Source organism: Polypterus senegalus, chromosome 18 (genome assembly GCF_016835505.1).
Source record: "Polypterus senegalus isolate Bchr_013 chromosome 18, ASM1683550v1, whole genome shotgun sequence".
NCBI classification, from domain to species: domain Eukaryota; kingdom Metazoa; phylum Chordata; class Cladistia; order Polypteriformes; family Polypteridae; genus Polypterus; species Polypterus senegalus.
This window is the reverse complement of record NC_053171.1, coordinates 82,779,021-82,802,566: the sequence shown is the minus strand read 5'-3', so window position 1 is coordinate 82,802,566 and position 23,546 is coordinate 82,779,021. Positions and strand designations below refer to the sequence as shown.

Below are 23,546 nucleotides of genomic sequence, written 5' to 3'. Positions count from 1 at the left end.
TTTATTGGGAGAAGACCAGCTATAATTTATCATAATAATTTCCTCTTTATGGACTCCCTGGAATGGCACAGATACCAAGAACTTACAAAAAGGCATGTCCTAGTGGTTCAGTATTTTAAAGAGCTGAACTTTGAACATGACATTCATTCCAGTATTTGTCCTACAAACAAACCTGGGATGAATTTTTTAAAAAAAACAGCCCTGGCATAAGATATCTGGGCATAACAATTGGCTGTTTGTTGAGCTTAGTGTTGGGAAGGTCATTAGAAATAAGATAAGAGACCAGGTCTTAGAAAGTATGAAAGAGTATTAGAGAAAAAGATGAAAAGCAAAGACTGGTGGAAGGATGAGAGTTCATGAGAATGAGCAAAACAAGGTGAGATAGAAGAATGCCCTAGTTATACTTTGGGGCATAGGGAATCAGGATATTCAGAGTCATTACAAAGACTTGGATAGTATGGGCCAGACAATAAATTATATGTTTTATTTTCATTGATACTAATCATTCCTCCATAAATATCTATTTTGTGCACATTGGCTTCAGTTATTCTATTCTAACATATTGAATATGTAAATATATAAATATTCTCCTCACACACTAGCTTTGAGTCCATAATGTTCATCAATGTTGGACTATTTTGATCGGTTTTAAGCACTGGAACACAAATAATCAAGATGCATTAGCCATTTACTTTACATATGCAATTTAAGATAAACTTTTGGATATATGATTAAAGTAACTAATTTGTGCAATTGACTGAAACTGACTTAAAATGACATCTTCAGTACATGTTGGCTATAGTAATATAAACTAGTTTTTAAGAAGAATTACCTATAAAGTATGAACCTAGGGAAAGAATCTAGCTTGCCCTGAATTGACACAGATGATTGTATTATACATATATATATATATATATATATATACACACACATATATATACTGCTCAAAAGAATTAAAGGAACACTTTTTAATCAGAGTATAGCATAAAGTCAATGAAACTTATGGGATATTAATCTGGTCAGTTAAGCAGCAGAGGGGGTTGTTAATCAGTTTCAGCTGCTGTGGTGTTAATGAAATTAACAACAGATGCACTAGAGGGGCAACAATGAGATGACCCCCAAAACAGGAATGGTTTAACAGGTGGAGGCCACTGACATTTTTCCCTCCTCATCTTTTCTGACTGTTTCTTCACTAGTTTTGCATTTGGCTACAGTCAGTGTCACTACTGGTAGCATGAGGCGATACCTGGACCCTACAGAGGTTGCACAGGTAGTCCAACTTCTCCAGGATGGCACATCAATACGTGTCATTGCCAGAAGGTTTGCTGTGTCTCCCTGCACAGTCTCAAGGGCATGGAGGAGATTCTAGGAGACAAGCAGTTACTCTAGGAGAGCTGGAGAGGGCCATAGAAGGTCCATAACCCATCAGCAGGACCAGTATCTGCTCCTTTGGGCAAGGAGGAACAGGATGAGCACTGCCAGAGCCCTACAAAATGACCTCCAGCAGGCCACTGGTGTGAATGTCTCTGACCAAACAACCAGAAAGACTTCATGAGGGTGACCCAAGGGCCCCATGTCCTCTAATGGGCCCTGAGCTCACTGCCCAGCAGCATGCAGCTCGATTGGCATTCGCCATAGAATACCAGAATTGGCAGATGCACCACTGGTGCCCTGTGCTTTTTACAGATGAGAGCAGGTTCACCCTGAGCACGTGACAGAAGTGAAAGGGTCTGGAGAAGCCATGGAGAACATTATGCTGCCTGTAACATCATTCAGCATGAGCAGTTTGGTGGTGGGTTAATGATTGTCTGGGGAGGCATATCCATGGAGGGTCACACAGACCACTACAGGCTTGACAAAGGCACCTTGGCTGCCATTAGGTATCAGGATGAAATCCTTGGACCCATTGTCAGACCCTATGCTGGTACAGTGGCTCCTGGTGCATGACAATTCCTGGCCTCATGTGGCAGTTCCTGGAGGATGAAGGAATTGATACCATTGACTGGCCACCACACTTCCCTGACCTAAATCCAATAGAACACCTCTGGGACATTATGTTTTGGTCCATCCAATGCCACCAGGTTGCACCTCAGACTGTCCAGGAGCTCAGTGATGCCCTGGTCCAGATCTGGGAGGAGATCCCCCACAACACCATCTGTCATCTCATTAGAAGCATGCACCGATGTTGTCAGGCATGTATACAAGAACACAGGGGCCATACAAAGTGCTGCGTACAATTTTGAGTTGCTGCAATTAAATTTTGGCAAAATGGACTAGCCTGCCACATAATTTTTCACTCTGATTTTTGGGGCGTCTTTGAATTCAGGGCTCTGTAGGTTGATCATTTTCATTTCCATCAAACGATATGGCATCCTTTCGTTCCTAACACATTACCCAGTCTATATCAGTATAGATATCCAGGAGGATTTCTTTTTCCCATTGAGATCTGATGTGTTTTCAAAGTGTTCCTTTAATTTTTTGAGCAGTTATATATATATATATATATATATATATATATATATATATATATATATATATATATATATATATATATACAGTGGAACCTTGAGATACGAGTTTAATTCGTTCCAGCACTTGGCTTGTATAGCAAATTTCTCGTATCTAGAACAAACTTCCCCATTGAAAATAATGGAAATCCAGTTAATCCGTTCCACACCCCCAAAAATATCAACATAAAAATCAATTTTCCTAACAAATAACACTGATAAATAATATATACAAGTGGAACCTCAGTTTGCAAGTAACTTGGTTTACAAGTGTTTTGCAAGACAAGCTAAATTTTTTAATTTTGACTTGATAAAATGAGCGATGTCTTGCAATACGAGTAATATGGATACACTTTGTCTGCTGAGCGTCATGTGATCATAACTGAGCTGATGGTATTTCTCTCTCGTGCACGCCTCTCTCTCTCTCTCTCTCTCTCTCTCTCTCTCTTATCTCTCTTGCTCACTCGCTCTCTCTCTCTCTCTCTCTCTCTCTCTCTCTCTCAATGCTCGTATTTAGATCCGAATTTTTCGTTCATACTTTCTTCTTATCTTGAATTTCTCGTATACAGAGCTGTTCGTATCTCGAGGTTCCACTGTATATATATATATATATATATATATATATATATATATATATATATATATATATATATATATATATATATATATATATATATTATAAAAAAAATCTTGGGAGGGAGACTAGGGAGACGAGACGTGATCTTCTAGGAAGACAATTTGACGTCCCACCAAAATCATCTTTATCCAACATGCATTGACTACTATTGTTCATTCGTCTCACTTGACACTTCAGACTGAGTTAATTATTTCCACTGATGATGAATTTGTTTTTGAGAGAGCTGAATGGGAAGACATATTTTCAACTCTTGAAAAAGTTGGATTCAACCTAATTTGATGCTTCTGAATTACTCTGCCCAACTGGCATCAATACCCATATACTGTATAATATCAATTCTGTCTGCTTACCCTTTTGTACACACACTAGACACGGGTCTTGCCTTTTCCTTTTCTTTTAGTTATTGATTATTGTCTTATTGAACTGCAGTGAATCGAAATCTAATAATGGACTCTCTTGGATATATAGGAAAGATAGGATATGTGATATATAGTTTCAGAATTATGATGATTTGAAGCTTTTAATCTGAAATTATTTCTGAAATTCAATAACACTTTTTAATATTAATTATGATAGTGATATTAAATAATACTTTTATTTAATAAAACTTGTTTTATTGGGACATCTTGTAAAGTCCACAGCTGGAGATGACAGCCACTTTCTTGGCTGAACACCAAGGCCTTGTGGATATCACACAGTTTCATCAATGTGTAGCCTCCTTAGCATTATGTTTACCTCTGAAAAAATGAGTCAAAAATGTTTTTTTAGAAAGACAAAATGTTATTACATGTAACAGAAACATGTGAGTATCAAAATAACAACATAAATACAGTAGGAGAGGTATGTCTAGTGTCTGATGCAGATTTAGGACACATCCTTAGTGTGATATTTTTCGAAACAGTCACAAACAGCTCTGTGCACTTTTCTCATAATCGTTAATCTGTTAGTTGAGCATGAAAGTATAGAATGTCAGTGCCTGATCCACACGAGCGATGCACCCATTGTGTTATTGTAGACTACCACAGCGCCAGGCTCAGAGACTTTCTCATGTCTCCCTGATACAAACAACAGTTGCAGCATTTGGAACAGTGCTTAAGGGGCTGATGTCTTTCTATTTGATCACAATCATCTTACCTTTTTGCCATATAGATACTGCTTCCTGCAGCAGAATTACGCAACTGAAGTTGTCAGGCATATTATGGAGGTTTTGATCATACAGTGCTGTAAGTATCCATTTCAATATCCGTGTCAATGTGAGATGAACAGTTCACAATGTCATCATTATCAACATAGTTCAGTTTCAGTTTATTGTAAAACTGGCTTTACAGCTTCTTATTTACAAGCCATTGTGTTTGGTTTGAAGGCTCTGACCCCACTCATGAATATAGAGGAGTTACATAGAAATAGTCCTGAATTTTGGCAGTAAGTATTTTTATCCACTACTATCCCGAGACTTATTCTGTCTTTACATTGTTATTACAATTCACTCTGAGGCTGATTCGGGCTTAACCGTAATAACACAGACTTTAGGACCCAAGTCATACTTAGGGTTAACAGCAAAGAATTTGAGGCTCATTGCTTGAAGCAGTGGCACATATTAACTGAAACGAAAATACAGTAATCTTGCCCTTCATCTTAACTTTTTAAGCCATAGATAATTTTACCTGCTACTATACTATATAGCTGTGATTTCATAACATCTATACCTGTATGTTACATTCCGTACATGAGTTTTTGGGAAGCTTTAATAGAAGCCAAACTGCCTGTAAATCAGTTAGAAAACAGTTTACCATGTGATCACTACTTCTTATTTCAATCGGAATCTCCCTAATTTACATTTTTAGGAATATAACGCAGTTCACTGACTCAATAAATTCCACATCTAAACAGAATTTCAAACTATTATTAGTTGAAACCAAAAACAATTTCAAATATGGTTACCTCTTTACAGCAATGTTTTGATTCCATCATGTTCAAACCAGGTTTTCCATACCTGTTCCATGCATGAGAAAACAAATTCACAGAAACCTAAGGTCAATAGAGAACCTTCTGCAGTCTTCTTCTTCTTTCGGCTGCTCCCGTTAGGGGTTGCCACAGCGGATTATCTTCTTCCATATCTTTCTTCCCTCTGCATCTTGTTCTGTTACATCCATCACCTGTATGTCGACTCTCACTCTCTCTTAGGCCTTCCTCTTTTCCTCTTCCCTGGTAGCTCTATCCTAGGCATCCTTCTCCCAATATACCCAGCATATCTCCTCTGCACATGTCCAAACCAATGCAATCTCGCCTCTCTGACTTTGTCTCCCAACTGTCCAACTTGAGCTGATCCTCTAATGTACTCATTTCTAATCCTATCCATCCTTGTCACACCCAATGCAAATCTTAGCATCTTTAACTCTGCCACCTCCAGCTCTGTCTCCTGCTTTCTGGTCAGTGCCACCATCTCCAACCCGTATAACATAGCTGGTTCCACTACCGTCTTGTAGACCTTCCCTTTCACTCTTGCTGATACTCGCCTGTCACAAGTTACTCCTGACACTCTTCTCCACCCATTCCACCCTGCCTGCACTGTCTTTTTCACCGCTCTTCCAGAATCCCCATTTCTCTGTACTGTTGATCCCAAATATTTAAACTCATCCACCTTCACCAGCTTTACTCCCTACATCCTCACCATTCCACTGACCTCCCTCTCATTTATACACATGTATTCTGTCTTGTTCCAACTGACCTTCATTCCTCTCCTCTCTAGAGCATATCTCCACCTCTCCAGGATCTCCTCAACCTGCTCCCTACTATTGCTACAGATCACAATGTCATCAGCAAACATCATAATCCATGGGGACTCCTGTTTAATCTCGTCTGTCAACCTGTCCATCACCATTGCAAATAAGAAATGGCTCAGAGCCGACCCCTGATTTAATCCCACATCCAACTTCACTCCTACCGCAGACCTCACTGCTGTCACACTTCCCTCGTACATATCCTGTACAACTGTTACGTACTTCTCTACCAGTCCCGACTTCCTCATACAATACCATAACTCCTCTCGAGGCACCCTGTCATATGCTTTCTCCAGGTCCACAAAGACGCAATGCAACTCCTTCTGGCCTTCTCTAAACCTCTCCATCAACATCCTCAGAGCAAACATTACATGTGTGATGCTCTTTCTTGGCATGAAACCATGCTGCTGCTCACTAATCATCACCTCACTTTTTAACCTAGCGTCCACTACTCTTTCCCATAACTTCATGCTGTGGCTCATCAATTTTATCCCCCTGTAGTTACTGCAGTCCTGCACATCCCCCTTATTCTTAAATATCGGCACCAGTACACTTCTTCTCCCCTCCTCAGGCACCTCCTCTCACTTTCCAAGATTTCTTTTAAACAAACTGGTTAAAAACTCCACTACCATCTCTCCTAAACACCTCCATACTTCCATAGGTATGTCATCTGGACCAATGGCATTTCCATTTTTCATCCTCTTCATACAGTAGCTGTCTTTACTTCCTCCTTGGTAATCCATTGCACTTCCTGATTCATTATCTCCACATTTTCCCACCTCTTCTCTCTCTCATTTTCTTCATTCATTAAACCTTCTGCAGTAACATTGTTAAATAAATGTATTTTGAATTAGACTTATAGTGGACTCGGATAGTATTCACACCTTTTTTCTTTTTCATATTTTCTATGCTTGAGCTTTGCACAATGTCATCCTTCTATAGACAGGTGTGTGTCTTTCCTAATCATATCTCTTCAACGTAATTGACCACAGGTGAACTGCAAACAAGGTGTAGAAACATCTCACCAATGATCAAAAGAATGGGTTGCACCTCAGCCAGACTTCAAGTTTCATAGCAAAGGGTCTGAATACTTGTGTCAATGGGATATTTCTGGGGTTTTTTTTAAATACTTTTGCAACACTTTCTAAAATTGTTTTCGTTTTTAAGTCTGGGGTGTTGAGTGTTACTTGAAGGGGGAAAAATTAATTCAAATGGCTGTTTATTTATATCATTTATAAAAATATAAAAAAAGTAAAGGAGTCTGAACACTTTCTAAATCCACTGTGTATTTCAATACAATACAATACAATACAGTTTATTTTTGTATAGCCCAAAATCACACAGGAAGTGCCGCAATGGGCTTTAACAGGCCCTGCCTTTTGACAGCCCCCCAGCCTTGACTCTCTGAGAAGACAAGGAAAAACTCCCAATAAAAACCTTGTAGGGAAAAATGGAAGAAACCTCGGGAAAGGCAGTTCAAAGAGACCCCTTTCCAGGTAGGTTGGGCGTGCAGTGGGTGTCAAAAGTAGAGGGTCAATACAACACAATATACAATGATCAATGATAATCAGACCTGTTGTTAGATGAAGCTCTGTCAAGTGTGCCCAAATCTACTACTCCTCTGTTTTGCTTTGCAGTTCCTTGTCAAATATGAAATGTGAAAAACATCCAAAATCTTTTAAAAATCACCATCCAAATTCAAACCATTTCAAGCCTCAGCACGCAAGTGTCTTCTGTTTTTTTTCTGTGTAACTACTCTTCTTGTTGTCACAAATTGATAACACATCCAAAATGTGAGATATAAATGTTCTTCAGTTCTATTGTAAGATATCTGTTGTAATAATAACATAATTTCATAAAATCCATATTACTCACAGATATTTACATGAGGACTATAAATGTTCATCTTTACATTACATTTTTACCAGTCACTGAGTCACAATTGGAACTCCCTTTTATAGATGTAGTTTGTAGAGTATTTAACCTAACTCCATACCCTGTGCCACAAAACAAAGAATGAAAATCTAAACTGAGACAGCATTCCTTCTTAACCTTCTGACTTATCAAATTGAAGGTTTTGGTGTGTCCAGTTCTGGTTAACACAGGGGTCGCCAAGTCCAGTCCTGGAGGACCACCGTGGCTGCAGGCTTTCATTCAAACCTTTTTTTTTTAACGAGTGCCCTGTTTGTGCTTTTAATTAACTTTTTGTAAATTCATTTTAATTGAATTTCTTGTTTAAGATTTGTTACCCTGAATTTCTTCATCATACCTCTTTATTGCTTTATTTCTTTCCTTAAATGACACCCAAACAGAAATGAAATGTGAAGTGAGGGAGCCAACGGAAGACCAACTATGTCAGGGCCTCAAACTCCAACCAATTTCACTCCAACCAGTTGCTTCATTAGGCGCTGATTCTTGTTGTTAATTAAGCCCATTCTTTAATTCCATGGCTTGTTGCTGCTCTCGTGTTGCATTAGCAGACATTTCCGAAATTGTTGATTTACTCTTTTCTAAGAGCACTGGTGAAATGTTTTGTGGTCCTGAGCAGATCGACATTCCTGAGACCTGCACTTTTCTTTATTTTCAGATATTGTATGATGGACACCAGTTATTTTGGCTCATTTTGCATCTCATTATTGTTTGGCTGCTAATTAAGGAAAAAGAAACAATCAAGAGGTCTGAGTCTTTAAGAGAAGGTCAATTAAAATTAGTTCAAAAGAAGTTAATTAGCAGCAAAACAGGTCACTCATTAAGAAAAGGGTTAGAATGAAAACCTGCAGCCACGGTGGTCCTCCAGGACCAGACTTGGTGATCTCTTGGCTAATATATTACTTGCAATGAGCCTGACTGCTTCACATGCCATTATAGTCCAGTATCACTGGGACATATTATGTAGGATTCTTAATGTAATCTCTTTTACTGTGCAGACTTGTCCTCTTCCACCAGATGCTGAGCTTTGGGAGGGGCAGACGTGGAGCCTTGTGGGAGCCTAGCCTGCCAGACCAGCCAAATCAACCATAGATATCAATAGGGTGGTCTTATAACCCTGAGTTATATTAAGAGGGTTTGAAAAGGTTATGCTTATGCTACTCCATGGTGCCTTTACTTGAGTTCTGTCATTTTGTTTTCAAAGGATTTTGCACACTTGCAAAAATTACCCAACCTAACACAAATGCAGCATTTTTTCATATCTTAAACATGGCGTGATCATTGTTAAGTTCACCCATTCATTACAAGTGGCATTTTACCTAAATTCTGAACAGGAAATAAGCAGTAGTCCCTTGTTTTTGCAGTGGGTCAAAGAGTTAACATTACATCCTGAAAAGGATACATACAGCATATTGAGGCCAGGCAGCCAATTTAATACTTCTTAAAGCAGTCATCCTTTATAAATTATGGAGGGGGTTTGCTAGTTATACAGAATAGTTGAGCACAGAGCTGTTTCAATATACTGAGTACATGTAGAGATGTAGGAGGGGTTGCTATGGAGAGGCCAAACACGGATGTGTTGATTTTTAGGAAACAGAATTTTTATTTCTGTTGTTTATTTTTTCTTCAGCTTATCACTTTTAGCCACTGGCATGATTGCCTTCTTGGTGTCTTGGTGAGAAATCTCTGCTTAATTTTGTTATTTTTGAAGATACCATTTAAAAGAAATAACAAACCTGTTCAATAGCTGTTGTAGATACATCAATATATGTTTGCATATCTGAGATCTCAGCTGTCAAGGCAATCTCCCTTTTCTGAGCAAGATCATTCTAAATAAGGGGGCTGGGGCACATGACCTGAAACGGCAGATGGACGCATGTTAAATTAGTTCTAATTGACCATTTGCTTCATGCTGCTTTTCCATCCTAAAATGTATTATACATATCTTATATTACCAACCTTTCATTGGGATCAGCAACTTTTTTCTCTGCCAGAGGTCTCATGCTAAATCTTCCAGTCGTATGAAGAGTACTACCCACCCCTAGGCCTTGTTTGGAACAGAAGCCAGCAATCCTTCTATGGCTGCCTTCTGGGATGACATAAAGAGATTTATTCAGGACGAGCTTGCCAATTTCTCAGACTCTTTTCAGGAAAAGCTGGAGGTGATCTACCACAACATAGCCAAAGTTAAGGATGAACAAAAGAAAAAAAATCACCAAGGTGTTCAGAGCTTTGTTGAATTTGGTGAGCCACTATGAAAGTAGCCTTCTGACACTGGAATACCAAGGCACAGACCTTGCATCTAAATGAATAGATTTTTAATGACAGGGATGAAAGAAACAATATTAATCTCAGCAAAGAGAATACAAAGAATGGATATGCAATACAGTTTTTAAAAATGTGGCCAGTAATTTCCCAATTTAAAAAGATTTCCTTCGATAATTACATACTTGTAATGGTGATTCTGCTCGCCCAAGGCCTCTAATACTGTGATTTTAAAATTTTTGCACTGTATGATGAATTGTAAAAGTATCCCAATTTACATTTTGAAAGCCAGCAAGTTTAGCTTCTCCCCTGACTTCAGTCCTTCCTCAGTGCAAGTACAAAAGCCTGAAAGTCCAGTTATGAATATGACCCATGCAGCAGCTCTGCAGCCATTTCTTCTCTTCTCTGCTGGACTAAAGCTAATTTCTCAGGGCAATGATATTTTAGCCTCATAATTGTCATTTCTTCTTCCCACTCAATTTAGTTCATTTTTTTTTTAATCTCTGGACTAGATAAGCCATCCATCCATTATCCAACCTAACACAGGGGTCTGCTGGAGCCAATCCCAGCCAACACAGGGCACAAGGCATGAAGAAACCTCGGGCAGGGCACACACACAAAGCACAATTTAGGATCACCAGTGCACCTAACCTGCATGACTTTGGGCTGTGGGAGGAAACCAGAGTACCCGAAGGAAGCCCACACAGGGAGGACCCGAGAAGTGAACCCAGGTCTCCTTACTGCGAGGCAGCAGCGCTACCACTGCACCACCATGCTGCAGAATAAGCCATTGTTCCTTTATTAATGGCTCATGATTACAATAAATACAATAATTTCATTTTTATACTCATTTTTATTTTTATATTACTTGTGATCTTACTGGTAATTTAGTTTTAGTTAGCCTTCATGTCATATTTTTAGTTTTAGTATAGTTTTTACTGTATTTCAAAAAGACATTTGTTTTTTATATATACTGATTTCAGGTTTAGGTTTAGTATATGACTAAAGAGATACTATGAAGGTTGTGAAAACTTCAGACTTAAAAGTTTTTTAAATAATATTTGTTTAATGCCAGTAGACACCTATAGGTATGTCATGTTAAAACGAAACAAAAATAAACCCAGATATTGAATATAACTATTTGAAAAGATGCATATATTTCACAGCTGTTTATGTGGAACAAACTGCTATTCTTCATGCAGATTAGCAATCCAAATTTAAATGGTATAAAGCAAACAACAAATGCTTCTTTCTCCATTGCACAATTTTCTTTACTAAAGTCCCACCATAACACTGATACAAACAACAGCCCGATTGTTAGAGTGATTCAGATATTCTGTACATCTTTTTGTGCTCCAGAGAAGTGGTCATTTTGTTTCACAATCCAGGTGACAGCTGTCCATAACATGAGAGTATGCGTTTAACAAATGCTTGTGAGACGGTGGCACACACAAGATCAGTTGCACGCTTTCACATGGCCAAAGCAGGTTTTCTGGGTTTAAGCTAATTATTTTATTAGCTAAGAACTTGTATTTCTGAAGGACAGTGGTGTCTGCTGAAACTGCTACAATCTGTGTAGCTCATCTTGTTGAGTGCTCATGGTGTGACTGTGTGTTGCTGCCTTAGTTAATACAAATAACTCTGCTGAGATTTATTGTTCTTTGAAGATAGTGAGTGGACAGTGAAAACAGGCAAGCCAAGAGTTAGTGGACCAGTAAATTCAGGTTTAGGTTTAGAAAAAAAAAAACAATTGCAAAAACTCCTAAGCTCCACAGTACCATTTTCTAATAAAAAATATTTGTAAAGGTATGTGCACATTTCTCCCTTTTATGTTTAATCGCAGGATTTTCACCAGTTGCAAGAGTGATAGATAATATGTCTGAGGCTGACAAGTACTTCTTACAAAACACTTTTTTAATTCTCTTTCTTCATAATGTCCCTTAAATTATTATAATAATACATAAACTTCATAAGTATATATTAGTATTTTATCACTATTAAAACAATTTTCATTAGCATGCCAGTTTATAGTGAATAGAAATAAAGCCTTGCTTTATCTATGTAGCTAATGCAAGATTAATATTTTCTTCTTATTGTATCTGAACAAACACTTTTGAATTTTGATATGAACTTCATCGGATTGGCAGTTCTATACACAGTGGTTATTTTATTTCACATTAAAATACACACAGGGCGGCATGGTGACGCAGTGGGTAGCGCTGCTGCCTCGCAGTTAGGAGACCCAGGTTCGCTTCCCGGGTCCTCCCTGAGTGGAGTTTGCATGTTCTCCCCGTGTCTGTGTGGGTTTTCTCCGGGTACTCTGGTTTCCTCCCACAGTCCAAAGACATGCAGGTTAGGTGCACTGGCGATTCTAAAATGTCCCTACTGTGTGCTTGGTGTGTGTATGTGTGTGTGCCCTGCGGTGGGCTGGCGCAATGTCCGGGGTTTGTTTCCTGCCTTGTGCCCTGTGTTGGCTGGGATTGGCTCCAGCAGACCCCCGTGACCCTGTAGTTAGGATATAGCAGGTTGGATAATGGCTGGGTGGAATACACACATTCCTCATGACATAAAAGAAAGATGGAAACAAAGAAATCAATGTAACATCTGAGGCTTATACATTCATCACACATTTTAATAGGTACACCTATTCAACTGCTGTTAACGCAAATATCTAATCAGCCAATCACAGGCAGCAACTCAATGCATTTAGGCATGTAGACATTGTCAAGACGACCTGTTGAAGTTCAAATAGAGCATCTGAATGGGAACGAAAAGTGATTTAAGTGGCTTTTAACATAGCATGGTTGTTGTTGCCAGATGGGCCAGTCTGAGTATTTAAGAAGCTGCTGACCTACTGGGATTTTCACACACAACCATCTCTAGGGTTTACAGAGAACGTTCCGAAAAAGAGAAAATATCCAAGAAGCGTCAGTTCTCTAGGTGAAAATGCCTTGTTGATGCCAGAGGAAAGAGTAGAATGGCCAGACTGGTTTGAGCTGAAACAAAGGCAACAGGAACTCAAACAACCACTCGTTATAACCGAGGTATGCAGAAGAGCATTTCTGAACACACAACACATCAAACCTTAAAATACTGTAGATGGGCTACAGCAGAAGGAGACCAGGCAAATAAGGGTACAATTTACATGGACTCGCCAAAATTGGAAAATAGATTGAAAAAATATTGCCTGCTATGATGGGTCTCAACTTCTGCTGCGACATTCAGAGAGTGGGGTCAGAATTTGGCGTCAACATCATGATGGATCCATCCTGCCTTTTATAAATGGTTCAGGCTGCTGGTGATGGTGTGATGGTGTGGGGAATATTTTCTTAGCACACTTTTGGCCCCTTGGGACCAAATGAGCATCATTTAAATGGCACAGCCTACATGAGTACTTTTGCTGACCATGTCCATCTCTTTATGACCACAGTGTACCCATCATCTGATGGCTACTTTCAGCAGGATAACATGCCGTGTCATCTCAAACTGGTTTCTTGAACATGACAATAAGTTCACTGTATTGGCGATGCAAACCTGTATTGGCGAACAAAATTCGATGCAAACCTAACAAAGCACGGTATGCTTGATTTGTTGGTGAATTATAGAATCATGCAAAGATTCACAAAAATGAAGATGTCAGACCCTTTTTACTCTGTCCGACTACACAAAAGGTTACTTTCCACTGGTGAACAGATGAAACATATTTTATGAATGACATAATGTCACATAGCCTGGTAGCTAGGCCCATTTCAATAAAAACGTTTACTTGCACTACTTCGTATTTTTGGAGTCCAACTGAGTTGGTTCCACAAGCTGATGCCCTCTGCAAACAAGATGTCATTATTGCTGTTTTGCGTTTTGTGGATTTGAACTTGCATGAGAGCTCTGATTGTTCGCATGTTTCAGCCTTTCTTTTTCTTTGCCCAGAAATATGTCACGGGCTGATTTTTGACAGCTATTGAGATGAATTTTAAGGTTTCTTGGGTATTTACCCTTAAAGTGTGCAGCACACAATGTACCCTGCTCTAACACCATGCATTTACTATTTTTGTTTTCAATATTACATCCGAAAAGCTCTTTTATGTTTTTTTTTGCTTGATCCCTGCTGCTGTCTTACACAAAGAAAGTTAATATGCTGAATTTCACCACATACAGGCCAGGTCCATAATCTTCTGAAAAATGCAAAAAATTGGTTCTGTTGTGTTCTTACAGATGGAGGATGGGCTGAGCAGATAGTATACTTTTTTGATTTTTGTTAATATTATATTTTTTGGGGTCTGGAACCTAGGTCTGCGGTGGAGTGGCGCCCTGCCCGGGGTTTTTTTCCTGCCTTGCGCTCTGTGTTGGCTGGGATTGGCTCCAGCAGACCCCCAAGACCCTGTAGTTAGGATATAGCAGGTTGGATAATGGATGGATGGATGGATAGAACCTAGGTAGGATTTTTGTGTTTGTGTGAGTTAGCAGGGCCAGTGTGACTAGAGGAATAATGAGTATACTGTGATGCAGCTACATTTTTTCTCTTGTTTTCTTCTTTCCTTGCTTCCTACACTCCTTATTTTTACTATTCCTCTTTTGGTCCTAGATTAAAGGTTTCTTCTTGGAATTTCAAATGACTTGGTTCTAATACCAAAGATTCACCATTCTTGATTTATTTTTAATATTGCTGCAAAAGTGCTTGGTTGGCCCCGACTCGACACAGACAGGAGGCACAGGTGAAAATGAAACAAAAAGATTTTATTTTTCTTCCGCTGGGGGATCACGTCTTCCCTGTACCACTCAGATACAGCACAGTCCCCAAAAACACACCAAATGAAAACACCAACACACTCTTCTTCCTCCACTTCTCCCAGGCAGCTTTGTCCTCCTCCTTCTCCCGACTCCGGCACCTCAAGTAGTGGCTGCAGGCTGTTCTCATAGCCCACCCGGAAGTGCTTCAGGTGATAATTAACCTAATTCAGGCTGCACTTCTGGCTCGTTAAGCTGTGTAGCTCCTACCCGGTGGTGGCCACGGAGCCCAACAGAGCTGAGTCCTGAAGTCCTAGGCCTATGGCCCCAATGTAACCCAGTAGGGCTGCCACCAAGTGTTCCAGGGTGCATAGTGTGCATCCTATGGCTGCTTCCCCCGGCCATCCGCCACAATGTAATAAAATAGACAATGCCTTTTTGGAAGAAATAAAACTTTTAGATCTTAAAGATGTGCCCATACTTAATAGAAAGCATTAATAGTTGGTGGCTTCCTTCTTTGCAACCATTTGCAAATCAGTGTGATCATCGTTGTGTGGCGAAACTTTTGTTTCAGGTTCAGATTCTGTTCTCTTTTCACCAAGACTGGTGGTAAAAATAGCATTGTTGTTGTATGTTCCCACACTCTTTGAGTTATACTGAGGATCACTGTCCAGTCTAATTCTTTTTTTAAAGACTTTAAAATATATATCCATGCATTCAAACAAATGCTTTTATGAGTCCTCTTTTACACAAGTCGCTCGCTCCCTTGTATCATTCGTTACCATATTCCACCCAAGCTGTCATTGGGTTCTCACTGGAAAGCATTGATTCTTGAAAACCACTTTTGTAAAACCTGACTCTTACTGAAGTCTCAGTGTTGAGGGTCTATGGAACATCTGTCGCCAACATTAGGAAACTGCTTTCCTTCACTAGTCTTGTGGGTAACTGGGATGTCTGATGGTTGGTGTTGACAGGAGCTCATCCTTCTCTTCGCCTTTTCTTTTTTAGTCTGGCTATAGTCTGCTGCCCTCCTGGTTGGGTCATGCAGGCTCCATATAGGCATTTCTTTAGTTTTTATTTTTACAGTTACAGTTATAGTGGAATAGGGACTGGGAGGTAGTTTTTTTTATCTTTAAATTGTATACATCCAACTTCTGTATATGTTTCAACTGTTTTTCTTCAATAATAATTTCATCACAGAAAAGTCTTTGTAAAGAAGTGGGAAACATTATCTGCCTAATGGATAAGGCTATTTCTTTAATATACTGTATTTATGTTCAAACAGTAAGACATTATGAGTAGGAGAGACTGAACATAGACTCATAAAGTGTAATTCATTTTAAGCATTTTTAAAATTTGAAGGATTGTTACAAGTTTGTTATACTTACAAAGCCAAAAAATTCAAACGTGAGAATTCCACATTTACTTAATATACTCAAAATACCAGTCAGTGTACATACAAAATTGTCATATTGCTGTAATCCAGACATAGCTGGCCAAAGGCATAAGTGAACAAAGCAGCTGCATAGGGCCCCTCTGCCATCATGGGACCCCCCATCTGCTCAGTTATGTGATGGAAAAGAGGAAAGAATGTGAAAGTTGACAAATAACAACTAGGCGTTGGATTAGGTGCTTTTTGATTGCATTAAACATTACAAAGGGGACCCCTTCCTACTCTTGAGTCGTGCTGATTACTCCAAGGGATACATGCTCCTTGATCATGCTGCTTATTCCAACAGGGCCCCGCCAACCTTTTCTCAAGTGATGAGACCTTGTGAGACCTTTAAAGTGTAAGAGCCTCCCACGTTTATTTAGCTTAGTGTCTCAACTAATATAAAACTGGCTCTGAAAGCAGATGTGACATCTGCTCAGATATTCAGATATTTTAGATCACCATCAAAAGGTGCATGAATAATTATGCTGCTGCTCTTGCTGCAATATTAGGCGCAAGACAGGAGCAAACCCTGGACCGCATCACAATGGGCTTGGTTTATGTCAGGAATTGTTTGGACGGATTTCATAACATTCTTCTCCTACTGTGTACCCATACATTTTGTAGTATAAAAATATTTTAAACCACACAAGATGACAGTATTTTTAATTATTCATGCAATGCTGTTATGTGCGACAGTAATAGTTTAAAATGTCATAAGTCTCAAATGAACTTAATTCTATTCATGGCTGCAGGGAGCTGGTGTCTAACCCAGTAGCATTAGGTAACCATTTTAAATCATTCATGCCTTCTGTACCAGTAGTTACATATGCAGCATTTTAAAAAATATTGCATTTTTGCTGCTGATTTCTGACAGCAAATTTCCTTCTCAATGCATTCTCCTGACATTGACTATGTAGAAACTTTATGTAACTTTCAGATACCAGCTCTGCGTAAATGTTACTAGTTTTTGAAAAACATACTCTGGCAAGTCAGTCTTGAAATGGTATGTCATGTGTTTCATTGGCTTACTAGAGTGCATTGTATTCTAGTTATACTTATTGATTACAGAAAATTGAAGATATGCAGGATAATAGGCCCTCTGCCTTACAAATGTGTGTGCAGCAGGTGAAGGAATCCCAAAAACGGACAAATGAATATTGGGTTAGTTTTAAAAATAGATAGATAGATGTTTCAAGCATATGCACTGCAACTGTGGGAATTTTGTGGATTTTTAGTGCAATTACTTTTATTTAAAACTGAGATCATACAGAGAAATATGCAGTTTTATGCAAGGCACATATGACAGTCTTAGAGTGTACTCATACTAGGCATGTTTGTTCCACATGGTGCCTAAGTACGATTGTCCCCCCTCCCTACTCCAACGCTGGCCTGCGCTCACACTGTGCTTTAATGCTCTGGGCCAGGGCATGCACGTGACTTTGTGTAAAGCCAAAATAAGATCTGAACACAGAGTGACAGCATGCATGTCAAAATGATTGTAGTTATTTTGTGTTTTTTTGCAGTCATGTAGGGCAGGATAACGCTCCATCCTCTTATAGATTTATTGAGTGTACAGAGCAGAGTTTTGCTGTTAATTGTGTTGCACGTACGAGAAGATTTTTACAGGGACAAATGATGTTAAGGAAGGAATTTGCAACTTTACTTGCCAACTACATTTCATGTTTATATGTAAGGTGACAGTAAAAATCTGTTTTTAACTACATTGTAAAATGGCATCTAATGATGTCATTGATGTCATGTCTGTGTTCTTCCGGTTGAGACTGTTTCAAGCAGGAAGAGGCGAGACCAGGTGGACAGACTCCTGAAGTGATGTCCACATCAAAAAAGCCGTCAATCTTCTAGTCCGCAGAAGGGGAGGAAGAGTAGATGTTATCACAGAGTGCCAACCCCTGGAGAGATACTGTTGCCAGAGCCCTTAAACTATCCCCTGTGTTCACATGCTTGACAACAGATAGATAGATAGAAGTTTATTTATCCTTTTACAGAAGCTGTTTAAATAAATAAATTATATAAGCAGATAGATAAGTAAATATATGCAAAATATGGTCTAAACACATGACAAAGACTAAAAAGAAAGACAAATTAGAAAGAAAACTTCTGATTTGTCAATACACATCATTCAGGTGTATTGTTGTTGGTATTAAGTAACTCCAGTAGCGTTTCTTGACACACTTCTGCTGAATAATTTGTTGGTTGAAGGTCCTCAGTGTTAGTGTGTCAGAGAGAGGAAGTGCAGTATTGTTCATAATGGCACTCAGTTCTGTCTTCATTCTCTGCTTCACTGCTAACTCCAAGGGGTCCAGAATGATTCCCATAACTGCGCCTGCCCTATTAATTAGCTTGTTGATTCGGTGGGCATCTCTTGAAGTGATGATACCAGCCCAGCACACCACAGCATAGAAAGTCGCACTGACCATCATGGAGTTGTAGAAGATGTGAAAGATGTGACTTCTGTTTTATCTTGGTAGAATAATATATATATTGCTGTACTTTCCCCTATTGTATTATTAATATGTAGCCTTAGAATGCCTAATTTCACAGACTTACCACTGTTTATAAGGTATTAGTGTACCATATAACTTATCCCTACCTTCCCTTCTATATCTAAAACCTCAGGCAATTAGATGTAGTAAAAAGACAAGCAGGAGTTAAGTTACACATAAAATAATGTATTATTGATAATATTCATAAATAATAACAAAATGCAAAGTACTTTTGAATATTTGCAACCATACAACCTGATAAAATGGTGATGTGTAATTCAGGTGGCACACAGACTTGTAGTTACTTCAAATGTCTCTAGTTAGGGCATCATTGGTGCTCAGCTTTCAGCCACATGTCTGTTCAAAATGGCTGAAGCTGTGCTCCTGATTGTGTTGTCTTCAGTTCATGGTGTGATGGTCTTCTTCAGTTGTTAGCAAGAGAAAGATACTTCTGCATCATCACAGGTTAGCAAGAGAGATGCTTCTTCATCATATATTGGTTAGAGAGGGAGAGAATGTGGTTGAGCAAGCAAATTTATAGGTTTTCTGTCCAACTCCCTACAGCCAATAGGATATCATGGTACTTAAAGGCCTCTGAGACAAGCCAATTCCAAACAGCCATATTTCAGACCAATGGGTGAAATAGAACATCTTATCTCCTGCCCCCCAAGACCATATATTAAGCTAACCTGGGTTTGTGTGGGGAATGGGAGAAAAGACGTTAGCAAAGAAATACTCATCAAACTGGTTTAAGACACATCCCCCAATTCCTGTTGTAAAATTACAAAGAAAAGTCGTAAACAGGGTGCAAACACGAATGCCTCTCACCAAAGTAACACTAAATTACATTGCCTCACCAAGATTACAAATAAAGACATACAAAACATTTATCAAGTTATATGCAAAATCTCACATCACAACACCTCCCACATTAAAGGAACGTTGTTTCCTAAGGAAAAAGTCTGTTCTGACCTTTCTTACGTAGTTCCTCTGTGTTCTGAAACCAGTCCAACTTTGTCTTTGATGTGGATTATCTGAAATTTCTGCAAGTGACATGACCTGATGTTATATTTATAGTCATTGGTGTACAGAGTGAGGAAGGCAGGCCTGTTCCTTGTGCTGCTACAGTGTTGTGACATCTGTAACAGAAACACAGTCCTTGAGTGTCACAAACTGTAGTCTGTCTGTCAGATACTCCATTATCCAGGACACCACAGGCTCATCCACATTCATATCTCTGAGTTTACCCTTTAACAGTCATGGCTGGATGGTATTAAAATGACTAGGGAAATCAAAAAACATAAATCCTCACAGAGATGCCAGCTTTGCCCAGGTGAGAATAAGCCTTCTGGAGCAGGTAGTTAATTGCATCCACACATCTGTAGGATTTCAAGACTTTTGGAAAACTGGATTGTGAATGATATGCACATTTAACCATCTAGTAATATGCACCTTTCTGAACCAGTAGTGTCTGCAAGATAACTTCATTATCAACATGTCTTTGCTTTGTATATGCCAATTTAATGATGATAGGAAAGTGGAATTATGCAGTGCTCAGATCTAAGAATCTACCCTCAATTTCCAACGCTCTCTGTATGGACTCTAAATATTTCTTACCATGTTGGCCTTGTTTTCCTCTGAGAAACCATATTTCAAAATTATGAGTCCCTCTGAATAGTATGAGTGGTCATTGTGGGCTTGTGCCTGAGCTCCCCATAAAGGTCTGAACCTCACATTGCTTCGAGAAGCTCTGGCTCCCTACAGCCGCTTTGTTTCAGAACATATGAGTGGTGGGTATTTTTTATTTGATACATTTGTATCCCCAAAAGTAGTTTAAAACAGCCATGTCTGAAACAAAAACATAAATAAATAAAACCGAACTGGAAGTCATAGCTACTATCTGTGCATGGGTGGACACTGATAGTACTGAAACACTAGTAGAGAAGAGCATGGTGAAGGCTGATAAGTGCAATGAGTCCTGTTTAAACATAATAAAATGCGTGTATGGTGATGAAACATTATACATACACTAACAACAGATTTACCAGGCCAGATTATTTTTACATTCAATTTTTCATTACATGCTATAACATAAAGATATATATAGTCCAGTGAGAAGCTTTAATTATGACAAAAATATTGTAGATTTGGTAAAGTACAACGTGGCTCCATTACCTCCTGTTTTGTTGTCAGTTACTGGATTTTTCTTTTTGAATCAGAGGGGTGACGAGAAAACTTCACATAACGTTACGCTCAGCAGCAGAGAGATGAACAAGAGGAGATCACCCTGTCAGCATGTTATAGAAAGAGCCAAACAGACACAGCTGGAATAGCAACTTGGTCAGACGCTGGGCACAGTATACAGTGGCACTGAAGGACCACCCGGGCCTTTAAATGGACTATTAGCAAGTAGCCAAAAGTAAAATGAAGCACACACTCGTTAAATTGACATGGAATAGGAAAGAAAGCTCAGGGAAGTGTTGTGAAGAAAAAAAGAGAGAAATGAAAAGTAGTATTAGATAGAAAGATAGATACAAATCTATCTGTGTTAGGTACATTGATAAATAAAATGATAGACAGAGTGGATTTTGGAAAGGATTCAGACCTCTTCACTTTTTGCACGCATTATTGTGTTGTAGATTTACTTTTAAATTGATAAATTTGCCACGTTTGCCCATTAATCTTCGCCTAACCATAGTGATCTTCCTTTTTTAATCTAATTGCTTGTAAACTGTCGATCTGTTGGATTAATGGAGTATCTTTTGAATTTATTAAAAATTGGTTTACCTATTAATGGGGGATGGCTTTGTGGAAGGGATACTGAGCGACATTTGAGATCTACAGTTTTTCCCTTTTTCATCTGACTTTCTTTATGTGTGTGTTCAATTCCATGAATCGGTCAAAAGCTGATCATAAAAATACATAACCCATACAGAGAAAGTGAAAGCATGCTTTCAGAAAGGTTTGCAAAATAATTAAAAATCAAAAACTGAAATGTTCCATGTGTATTTAGACCCTTAATTCAGTACTTGGTAGAAGCCCCATAGGCAGCACTTACTCTTTAAGCCTTCTTGGCTAAGTCTCTGGATCTGGGCAGTTTGACAGATCCTCTTAACTTCCATTAGACTGAATGTGCAGTGTCTGTAAACCGGCATCTTCAGGTCTCCCCACAGATGCTCTGTGGAGTTTTAAGTCCGGGCTGTGACTGGGCCACTCAAGGACAGTTAGGGGCTTATCCTGAAGCCACTCCAACATTGACTTGGCTGTATTGTCTGGGTCATTGTTGTGCTGAAAGGTCAACAATCAGCCAAGTCTGAGGATGTGCACTCTGGAGCAGGTTTTCTGTAAGATCCTCTCTGTATTTGGCTGCTTTCATCCTTCCCTCAGTTCTGACCAGTTTTCATGTCCATGCCACTGAGAAGTATCCCCATAGCATGATGCTGCCACCACCATGCTTCACCACAGGGGGACTGTATTAGGGAGATGATGAGTACTACCTAGTCTTCCCCAGACATGGAGTTCTGCTCAAAGAGATTTTTTTTTCCTCATGCTCTTAGAATCCTTTTAAACTGTCATATGCATTTTTACTCAAGTGTGGCTTCCATCTTGCCCCTCTACCATAACTGCCAAATAGCTGGAATGCATGTTGAAATTGTTAACCTTTCAGCAGATTCTCCCATCTCAGCAGTGGACTTCTGAAACTCTTTTAGAGTGCTCATTGGTTTTGTGGTCACCCTCCTGACCAAGGCCTTCCTTACTCTGTTTGGCCAGACAGCCAACTCTAGAAAGAGTCCTGCTGATTTCAGACTTCTTCCATTTCACAATTATCGAGGCCACTGTGGTCCAGGGAACACTCCAAGCTTTACAAGTAGGTTTATACCCCTGCCCTGATCTGTGCCTACCTACAGTACAATTTGATTGCAGAGGTCTACAGAAAGTTCCTTTGACTTCATGGCTTTGGTTTTTGTCCCGATATGTAGTATGAATTGTGGGACTTTCTATACACACGTGTGTGCCTTTTGATGCACAGTCAATTCGGTTTGTCACAGGTGGACTCCAACTAAGTTCTAGAAACCTCTCAAAGAAAATTAAAGCAAACAGAATGCACCTGAGCGCAATTTGCCATGCCAGAGCAAAGGGTTTGAATGCTTGCATAAATGACAGATTTTGGCTTTTTTTAAAAATTTGCAAACCTTTCTGGAGACATGCTTCCACTTTGTCATTATGGATTATCGAGTGCAACTTGATGGACACAAATGGGAAATTTATCAGTTTAAAATGAAGTCTACAACACAATAAAGTGTACAGAAATTGTGCGTGTGTGTTCTGAATACTTTTGGAATTCTCTGTATAGATGGATGGATAAGTATAAAAGGAACTATTTAAAGGATAGACAGATAGATAGAATAGGTTGCCACATACAGTACAAACATTTTGGTAGCAACAGGCCAGATGCCTTTTCATTTTAAACCTACAACGTACAGTTGTTATGCTGAGAATGATGATTAAATTGTTAGGTCTACAATGACCTATTTTACTTCTTCTTATGTGTACAAAAATTGAAAAACTTCCAGAAAAAAAACCCATTTCTCAGCACTCTGCCTGTCCTAAAGGCATCTGCCAAAATTCTGATGCATTTCTAAGAAGGCACTTTCAAGCTGGGCTGGGGACACGCATAGTAAATTTAAAAATAATTTGCTTTTTTAAAGTAATGTATATTTTAAAATCATATTTGATTCAAATAAATAAATAACCTTTTAGTGT

General features: G+C 39.0%; 1 protein-coding gene across 1 annotated transcript in view; it reads left to right on the top strand.

Annotated features, from left to right (window-relative positions):
• lrfn5a (leucine rich repeat and fibronectin type III domain containing 5a) overlaps positions 1-23,546 on the top strand; it is a 192,531-nt gene that overhangs the window by 131,228 nt on the left and 37,757 nt on the right. The gene's annotated exons all lie outside the window — the stretch shown is intronic.